We start from the raw sequence: 10929 nt of genomic DNA, 5'->3' as shown, positions 1-10929 counted from the left end.
AACCTTAATTGCATAACCTGAATTTGCTGGTGGAATTTCAGATGGAATTTGAATCCTACTGCAAAATAGCAACAGTCTGGAAGCATCCTGCATGCCTTAAAAAGCTTCACTTGTTGATTTTTGGCTCACCATGTAGCTGTAAAAAGCACAAAAGCTCAGCCAGAAAAAAAAAGTTGGCAGTCCTATGCTAAGAAGGATCCCCTTTTCTCTCTAGGAGTTTTAGGTGAACAACATTTTGAAATGTTTGTTTCATTGTGGTGGCTCACCTATTTCTCCTTTCCATACTTTTACGATACATACAAACAGAAGGAATAGAAGGAAACTTTGCTCCAGATACCAGTTCCCCATCCCATTGCTGCAGTAACAGGAGAAGCAGCACTTTGTAGAATTCTCCCTTCTGTGAAACACTGAAAGGTACAGAGAGGTTTCTCAGGGTCTAGGCATGGCAACCCCTCATGAAGCAACGTCTTCCAGCAGGCAATGCCTCATTCTCTACTCCATCTTGTCATCCTATGCCTGAGAGAGAGAGAAATCCAGACATCCTCTTCTTTTCATCTGGAGATCAGCGGAACCTTGCACCTGGGTACTGGGGCGGAGGCTGCTGCATGCCTCTTTCCCATTGTTTCCCACTTGCTCTCCCCTCACCCTAAGTTGAATATTATCCTGACACAGGAACAATCAAGCCAGTGTTTCCAAGCCTTGGTGATATCCCTGTGGGACCAGGGGACAGCCCCCTTTTCCACTCCCTGAGGCTGCTCCTCAGTCTGGAGATTCTTCCATCTCTCACACAGGCTAAAGATCTGTAACAAGGGGAAACCAGCTTTTTGCAGCTGAGCTTATGTGATACAATTACATTGTCTATAAAAGCTATGCTGTGGGGATCATTCACTATTTCCTTTAGTAGAAGTTATCAGACTCTGCTTCTGGTTAATTGATGGGTTGTTTGTGGTTCATAGCCTGATCCCAAAGGATCCTCCTTTAAAATGGCAAACAACTCCCCCCACCAGCAAGACTTCTCTATGGTGTTTGTTACATTCTATGAAGGAGATTTATGCACAGCTGTTGTGTGTGCTAACAGAGCATCTATAGAGGTGTGGAGTCCATTAAACATAGTTGGCAGGTAGAAGGATTTAGGGTGCAATCCTATACTCACCTGCCTTGGAGTAAGCGTCATGGAGTTCAATGGAACTTACTTCTTAGTAGGCATGTACAGGAGTGCACTGTTGCAGACTGGTGAGAACTGAGATGTTATTGGACATGCCTCCTGACAGGGATGGACAAATCTGTCCATTTTGGTTCTCTATTCCTCATGTTTCCAATCTTAGATTGTTCTCTACGTTTCTGCAGCAATTTGTGATTTAAAAAAAACATGAAAAATTGTCAGCATTTTTGTGCAAATTTCTGCTAATAAACACAGTTTTGTATGTTGATAAATATATACATTTTTCACTGATATATGCATTTACATGCATACTTGGCTCTAACATATGCATTTTTGTTCCTGTTGCTTGGCTGGAGAACTGCATTGCAAATTCAGAGAAGTGCGAATTCTGGGGGTTGCCTGTATTTCAGTTTATATACGGTTTTGGAAAGTGTGAAGTTTGCCTTTAAATGTGAACTGAATCAAATTTCAATTTCTCAGTATGACCCAGGGATTTTATATATATATATATATATGAACGTAATTGTGATTAACCAAACAGAGGTTTTTATTATATTAACAAAACGTTTCAGCTTCCGCCTTCATCAGCTGCCAACATACAAATGCTGTTACCAAGGTGGCAGTTATAGAGCTTTGAGGATGGAATGCTCAGAGGGGCTTCATTTGCAAAAGCTCAGTAGTGGTGGTACTGTCCTCCAGGTTCAGGCCATGTGGTGCCAATGTGTCCAGAGAGTAAATCCAAAAGTTCTCCCTTTTGGTCAATGCTGCTGGATCTGCTGGCATCTCTATCGCTGTAATGGAAAAGTCCAACAGGCTGTGACCCTCGATGTTAAAATGCTTTGCAACTGGTTGCTCTACTTTTTTTGTCAAAATTGCCGACTTGTGGTTCCTGAAGCGCGTGCGTAGGTCAGTTGTGGTCTTTCCTACATATTGGATATGACATCCTGGTCTTTTGCACTCGATGATGTAAACTATATTGCAGTATATATATATATATAATCAAAACAAAAAGGATGACCAAAACATTACAACTCCTCCAGAATACACGTACAAACAAGAGTGAAAAACCATTTAAATTACTTACTGTAAACAAGAACCAAAACTAGACTAAAATAAATAAAAATACAAAGCTCAGGCAGGGTTGTAACTTGTAACTAAAAATCTGCTATTTGTCCATGTAGGTGCAGTGGAAAAGGAATGCTGAGAGCCAGCTCCATCCAAAGGAGACGTGCAGAACATTGTCTGAAAAGAAAAAATCTGAAGAAGCCAGGATATCCAGATTATTTTGAAAGATAGTGGAGGATTTCTTATTGTGTCAGGACCCATTGTGTACACAATGAAATAATACCATAAAGCATAATGGTTTCTTGGTTCTGATTTACCCTGTATAGTTTGAACATTGCTAGACAGTTTCTCGAGCAGAGCAATATTCCACAGTTCATCATACCATCTATCAATGGATATTTTATACAGCTCTTTCCAGCAGTGCATAACTGTCAATCTGGCAGCTAGCAACATAAAGTTTATTAGTTGTTTAAATGGCAGGGTGTTATTCATAAAGATGTAAACCAGGTTATGTGCACAGAAGCCTTTAATATTAAAGAAACTTCACATAAAACTGAGTTCCAAAAAGCTTCCAACACAGGGCGGGAGCATGCCCCGGAACCCACAACCCCTCCAGCGTAGTTGAGAGCCCCACCCTGTAACCCTAAAAAGATGTTCCGGGGTATAGTGCCAGTGATGTAGTATTTTAAGGGCATTTTCCCAGATACTTGCTGATATGAGATGGTAATGATTGCCTTGCCACAGTTTAATCCAGTTATTGTCCCCCAGGTCCTTCCCTACATCCTGCTCCCAAGCCATTTTAAGATTGAGCTAACCTGTAGGTCTGGTGTTTAGGGGGGCATCGTAGGTACTAGAAACTATGCCTTTAGAGGAGCCCTAGGCAGACAGCACCGGGTGCTCAAACTGGGTTAAGGACATGTCTGATTGATTCTCAACCATGGGGTTCCTCAAGAAGTGGGCACTAGTAAAGTAACATCCAAGGGATGTGTAGATTTTCCAAAGTTGCCTTGATATAATCTCCAGTCAGAGGGCTTCCATTTTTGTAAAAGTCTCACATCCGATGTGATCCCTTCCTCCTTCAACTGAGTCCAAGACTACCTGTGTCAGGAAACAATGGATGGTAAAAGCCATAGGTAGAAGAGGGGGAGTAACGGAGAGAGCTTGTGTTGCCTTTGAGACCAAATTCTCAGAATAGTGCACAAGAAAGGGTTCACCACCTTGTCACCTATCTTGCACAGCTGTGCCTCTAAGGGCATACCTTTCCAGGATGTAATTTCCATCTGAACCCAATGCTTAAGAACATAAGAACACCGGAAAAGTCTGCTGGATCAAGCCTGTGGCCTATCTAGTCCAGCATCCGATTCACACAGTGGCCAACCAGTTGCCCATAGGAAGCGTGCAAGCAGGACCTGAGTGCAATAACATTCTCCCTTCCTGCGGTTTCCAGCAACTGGTATTTGGAACCATACTACCTCCAACTATGAAGGCAGAACATAGCCATCATGGCTAGCAGCCACTGATAGCCTTTTTCTTCATGAATTTGTCTAATCTTTTAAATCCATCCAAGTTGGTGGTCATCACTGCCTCCTGTGGGAGCAAATTCCATAGTTTAACTATGTGCTATGAGAAGAAGCACTTGTTGTCTATCCTGAATCTTCTGACATTCAGCTTCATTGGATGTTCACAATCTCTAGTAAGTGCTGCCCTGGGCTCTTGCTGGGAGGAAGGGTGGGATAAATAAATAAATAAATAGTATTATGAGAGAGGGAGAAAAACTTTTCTCTATCCAAGTTCTCCATGCCACGCATAATTTTACACACTCCTATCATGTCACCTCTTAATAGCCTTTTCTTTAAACTAAGAAGCCCCAAATGCTGCAACTTTTCCTCATAGGGGAGTTGTTCCATCCCTCTGATAATTTTGGCTGCTCTTTTCTGAACCTTTTCCAGTTCCACAATATCCTTTCTGAAGTGAGGCAACCAGAACTGTATATGGTATTCCAAATGTGGCCACACCATAGATTTATATAACGGCATTATGATATCAGCAGTTTTAGTTTCAATACTTTTTCTAACAACCCCTGGCATGGAATTTGCCTTTTTCACAGCTGTCGCACACTGGGTTGACATCTTCATCGAGCTGTCCACTACGACCCCAAGGTCTCATTCCTGGTCATAAGAAAGATGCATTGCCATAGCTGGAAGGCTTCATAGTAGAAATGCAAATCAGGAGCACCCCAGCCCCCTTTTGCTTTTTTTTCCTATATAGCAATGCTTTAAGAATGCTGAACCTTTTTGCCCTGAAAAACAAACTTATAAGGCACATTCTGCCATGTCCCTACCATAGGCTCTGAAAGAGAAATGGGCAGAGCTTGAAAAAGTATGAGAAACTTGGGTAGAAGTGATATCTTGACTGTGGCAATCCCCAGCAGAGACATTTTCACTGATGACCAGCTTTTCATTTCAGCCTTCACTTTTCTAATGATGGGATTAAAATTACATTCCCAGGGCCTATTCAAAATTTTTGGGATCAAAATTCCTAAATACTTAACTTTTTTATGGCAAGGGGTGATTAGGAAATCTGACTTGATTCTTTGCTGGATTCTGAGGCCAATCTGAAAATATATTTCTGACATGATAATTTATAGAGAGGCCCATGACTGTGCCATACGTTTTAATCAGCTGCATAGCCTTGGGAAGGTCTTCTTGGAGGTGGGGCAGCAGTAAGGCCATGGGTATGCTGGCCCAACACATAACCCTGGATAGCCTGTTCTGCTCGCATGGCAAGAGCTATGAGTTCCTAGGACCAGATATACGGTAAGGGGGAAAGGGAGCATCCTTGTTTAGCGCCCCTAGCTAGGGGCACAGTGGGAGAGTCAAGCCCATAGTATGGATGACAGCAGCCATGTGAGGAAGTCTATAGAGAGCAGATAGCTTGGGGTAAGTTGCTGCCCACTCCATATCACTGCAATGTGGCTGATACAAAGGGCCATTCTTGTCATGGGCACCAAGGAGAACCTTTGACAAAACTGGGAGGATGAAGAGAGGATTGCAGATTTGGGGAAGGGGCCTTCCAGAACCTTCTGGCAGCTTTTTGCCTAGTGAAGTTAATGCTGCCAGTCCCCCCCCCAGCATGCAGCCCAGACCTAGCTGATGAGCAAATAGAGTCAGGCCAGAGTGATAAGATGAGTTCAGAGGGAAGGCTAACAAACTCACGCTGGCAGGTCACGCTGGCAGGAGAAAAGACATTTATAATTAGACAGATTTCTTTCGGCTCCTAGAATGAGCTCCCATCTTGCAGCACAAGCTAGAAAGTGCCAGAGTAACTAGTGCAAGTAGTGTGCCCACACACCTCTATCATATTTAGAGTGGCTGGATGTGATAAGGTTATGACAAAGTCTGCTGTTGCCTCCACATGCCTAGTCTGTTCCTGAGACATGGCTAGTCTGTTCCTGTTCTGCATCCTGAGATGTTCTCCTGAGATATGTTCTGTATCTTGAATCATTCCCAGAGTGTGTGATGCTCTGTTCTTGTACTGACTTGGGGAATAAACCTTCTTGTGAAATCCAGTCTTCTAGTCCTGAGTCTGCTTCTTTGGTAGGCAGCCAGGACAATTCTAGGCAATCAAAAGCCTTGAAGATGTCTAAAGTACATATGGTTAGGGGCTTACCAGAGGCCTTGCTATGTTCAGGACCCTCCTAATAGGGTCTGAAATCAGCCTACCCCGACAAACCCCACTTGATCATTGTGTACATAGGATGTAATAATGGAATTTAGTCTATTGGCCAGAATCGCAGTGGTAGTACAATTCTTTATTGCATGCTTAGCCATAGGCCATGTGCAAAAATACATATCAAAACATACGTACATACATTGATACGAATCACTTTATAATTTACATTTCTTTGGATGACTCATTCATAGGGGAGGTTCTCTTAGCAAAGGCATCTCTCATTTTTTGTGCTGCCATAGCGAAATTGGCAACCGCTAGTAATACGTAAATACATTTATCCATTAAAAGCATAGTTATCTTTTCCCTATCTGAATAAGGCATTAAAAGGTTTAAAAAAGTGGATAAAAATTTCCGCCTAGGATTGTCATAAAGTGGGCAATGGAGTATGTAGTGTGTAATGTCCTCTATTGCCATGCATCCAAAGATGCATAGGCGTTGAGCCACTGGTATGCCTCGATATCTGCCTTCCAAATAGGCCGATGACATAACTTGAAAGCGCAGAGCTGTAAAGGCTCTTCTAATGAGAGCTCTGTCAAGTGAGTCTAAGTAATTTGCCAACGAGTGATTGAGTTTAATATGTGTGTAGCATGATGAAAATCGGGCCATCACAATTGAGGCTCGGTCCTGGACTGCATCACATTCATAAATCCAATTGCGGAGGGCCATTTTACTTAAGTCTAAAAGTTTATCTAAAGTAAGGTCATATTTTATGAGTACTGAGTGATATTCCTTCGCCCATCCTCCCTTCGTCATTTGTTCCTGCCAACATTTCTTAGTCATAGATGTATAATTCATGTTAAAGATTCGAAGCCAATACCGTAGGTATATCAAATCTATATGTGCCTTTACTGAGCGGAGTCCCAGTTCAGCTCTCATGTGGGCTGCCGGAGTGCCCGGAGGAAGACCTAACACTGTCCTCATAAAGGCGTTCTGGGTGAGCTCCAAGGTGGATCTAGCGGCTGGGCCCCATAGTTCTGCGCCGTATAGTATTTCAGCTAGGATTTTAGCCTTTAATATTTTAATCATAGGGGGTACCAGTTGGCCCCCTCGCGTGTAAAAAAAACTTTTTGGCTATATTTAGGGCGCGTGTGCCTGTTGTGGTCACTGCTTTTAACTGTGGGGTCCAGGAATGGTTATTTGTCAGCAATATGCCAAGATACTTATAGTAGTTAACCTGTTCTATTGGGACCCTGTTTAGTGTCCAGGAATTCTTTGCTTTCATATGTTTTCCACTCACCATGACCTTTGATTTAGAATGGTTTATCTTGAGTTTTTGGGACTGACAATACTCTTCCAATTTATGTAGCATTCTTTTAAGGCCTATTTTAGTTTGAGAACATAAGGCCACGTCGTCAGCGTATAGGAGGATGGGGATTTTTTCTGTTCCAATGGTGGGTGGGAAGAAGGAGGGAGATGATAATGCATCCACTATGTCGTTTATAAAAAAATTGAACAGAAATGGAGCTAATAAGCACCACTGCTTTACTCCTTTGAATACTGGGATTTTCGCTGACAAGGTGCCTTTGGTCCCTTGTCGCACTTGGATGACGTTAGATTGGTAAAGGGCCTTGATTAACCATAGCAATCTTTGATCTATGTTAGTACGGGCCAATTTTTGCCAGAGCAGCTCTCTGTCGATTGTATCAAAAGCCGCCGAGAAATCTATAAAGGCGATGTATAAAGATGTAGAGACTTTAGAACTGGTATTTCTTAATAGATGCTGTAATATAAATGCTTGGTCGATAGTGCATTTTTGGGGTCTAAAGCCAGCTTGTACATCATGTATTATTGTTTCAGTCCCGTCCCAGTCCATTAATTTAACAGAAATCGGCTGTACAGCTTTAAAGATACATTTAGGAGGCTTATAGGACAGTAATTTGCTGGATTTGCAGAATTACCTTTTTTGAAAATTGGTACCACGATGCTTGTTAACCAGCCCTGCGGAATATTTCCCGTGTTGTTTATGTGCGTGAATAAAGAAGCAAGGAGGGGTTCCCACCAAGACAAATTTTGGGTAAAAAATTCGGGGGGAAGCATGTCCTCTCCTGGAGCTTTCCCAGCTTTCAGAAATGATATCAGTGTCCCAATATTGTTTGTTGTAACTGGGGGCCAAGGTGGTAGATCATCCGATGCTTCTATATTAACTACCGATTTAGGGGTGAATTGATTACCAAAGATTGTACTAAAATACGTCACCCATTCTTCTTCCATTATAGGGGAGGTGAATGTATGATTTACTGGGTTCAGAGTCCCCTGCAGCAGTCTCCAAAATTCTGTCTCAGTGCCCATTCGTGCTGCTTTATCTAACGCCCTCCAGTTTGCTTGATATAGAGATTGTTTTTTTGATCTAAGTAACCTTTTATAATCGCTTCTCATTATTAATAATTGTTGGAAAATGTCTGGGTGGTTTTTGGTATGGAATAATTTAATTTGCTTGATCAGGAGTTTCTTGGCTGACCTACATTCTTTGTCAAACCATGACTTAGGTTGTAGGGGAAGTACAGCCACTGTTAGTTCTGAGATCCGGAGGCTGTTCGGTTATTATGGCTTCATATGCCTTTAGACTAGTCTGTGGGTCAGCTATGGCCATTTGTCATAGGTAAGTCAGTGTATTGGTTGACAATAAGCAATGTGCCTTAGTCCCTGTCTCCTGAGGCCATTTTAGCCGTTTATGGCCATTCCCAAGGTCCAGATGGAGGGCTTTTGATGGGCCGATCTTGTTTTTTAAAGATGTCCTTAGAATTAGTTTTAAAGGAAGATGGTCACTTTCCGGTCTGGCGAGTATGTTAAGTTCTTTAACTCTTTCTGTCATCAGAGGGGAGCTTAGGAAAAAATCAACTAAGCTAGCCCCTGCCCTTGCATGGTATGTGTAAGAGCCTTCCGAACGATCTAGCGGAGAGCCGTTTAAACATGTCAGTTGGAATTTTTGTATTAGCTGGAAGAGTATTTGGCCGTATTTGTTAATTATGTTATCCATTGCAGATCTTTTTAAGAGGGGGGGGTCCTCAAGGAGCTCATCGAGAGGGGCTTCCCCTTTGGGGTAGTTAGCGCCCAACCTGGCATTAAAGTCTCCTCCTCCGAGGAGCTCAAAAGATGGATATCTCTCTTGAACGGTTTCCAGAAATAAATCTAAAGCCGGCCAAGGGGGTTCTCATTGAATAGAATTTACCAGGGGAATGTAAACATTAACACATATGACTGGTGGGAAGCCAGGAAACCTCAAACCCTTTCCCTGTAAAACATACGGAGTTTGTAGCTTAAGGTCTATTACATGACAGATTAAATGGGAGGCAATCAATATAGCCAAACCCCCTTGCCCTCGTCCCCTGGATGCCGATCTATTATTATTATTATTATTATTATTATTATTATTATTATTATTATTATTATTATTATTATTATTATTATTATTATTAATAATAATAATAATAATAATAATAATAATAATAATAATAATAATAATAATAATAATAATAAAACTTATATACCGCCCGACTAGCAATAGCTCTCTGGGCGGTGAACATCAAAAAAATACAATAAAATTACACAATCTAATAGAACAAAGTATATATAACTGTACAATCTAAAATCAGATACAACAATTTAAAATTAAGTCGACTTAAATTAAAATGCCTCAGAGAAGAGGAAGGTTTTAACTTGGCGCCGAAAAGATGATAATGTCGGCGCCAAGCGCACCTCCTCGGGGAGACTATTCCATAGTTCGGGGGCCACCACTGAGAAGGCCCTAGATCTTGTCACCACTCTCCGGGCCTCCCTATGGGTCGGGACCCGGAGAAGGGCCTTTGTAGTAGACCGTAGTATACGGGCCAGTACATATCGGGAGAGGCGTTCCGACAGGTATCGTGGTCCCACGCCGTATAAGGCTTTATAGGTTAGTACCAACACTTTGAATCTGGCCCGGAAGCATATTGGAAGCCAGTGCAGGCAAGCCAGAACAGGTGTTATATGCTCCGACCGCTTGGTTCTTGTTAGCAGTCTGGCCGCCGCATTTTGCACTAGCTGTAGCTTCCGAACCGTCTTCAAAGGTAGCCCTACGTAAAGCACATTGCAGTAGTCCAGACGCGAGGTTACCAGAGCATGTACCACTGATGTGAGGTCCTCCTTGCTCAGATAGGGACGTAGCTGGGCTACCAACCGAAGTTGGTAGAACGCATTCCGGGCTACCGAGGCTACATGAGCCTCAAGTGAGAGGGAAGAGTCTAAAATGACTCCCAGACTACGAACCTGCTCCTTTAGGGGGAGTGTAACCCCATCCAGGACAGGGTATATATCCACCATCCGATCAGAGAAACCATCCACCAACAGCATCTCAGTCTTGTCAGGATTGAGTCTCAGTTTGTTAGTTCTCATCCAGTCCATTGTCGCGGCCAGGCAACGGTTCAGCACATCGACAGCCTCACCTGAAGGAGAAGAAAAGGAGAAGTAGAGCTGCGTGTCATCAGCGTACTGATGACAACGCACTCCAAAGCTCCTGATGACCGCGCCCAACGGCTTCATATAGATGTTAAAAAGCATGGGAGACAAAACCGAACCCTGCGGGACCCCACATTGGAGAGCCCACAGTGTCAAGCAGTGTTCCCCAAGCACTATCTTCTGGAGACGGCCCGCTAAGTAGGAGCGGAACCACTGCCAAGCAGTGCCTCCAACTCCCAACTCCACAAGCCTCTCCAGAAGGATACCATGGTCGATGGTATCGAAAGCCGCTGAGAGGTCAAGGAGAATCAACAGAGTTACACTCCCTCTGTCTCTCTCCCGACATAGGTCATCAAACAGGGCGACCAAGGCCATCTCAGTGCCAAAACCGGGCCTGAAACCCGATTGAAATGGATCTAGATAATCGGTCTCATCCAATAGCACCTGGAGCTGGTCAGCAACCACTCGTTCCAAGATCTTGCCCAGGAATGGAACATTCGCCACTGGTCTATAGCTGTTGAAATCCTCAGGGTCCA

Source organism: Rhineura floridana, chromosome 8 (genome assembly GCF_030035675.1).
Source record: "Rhineura floridana isolate rRhiFlo1 chromosome 8, rRhiFlo1.hap2, whole genome shotgun sequence".
In the NCBI taxonomy this organism is placed as follows: domain Eukaryota; kingdom Metazoa; phylum Chordata; class Lepidosauria; order Squamata; family Rhineuridae; genus Rhineura; species Rhineura floridana.
This window is presented reverse-complemented; position numbering follows the sequence as displayed.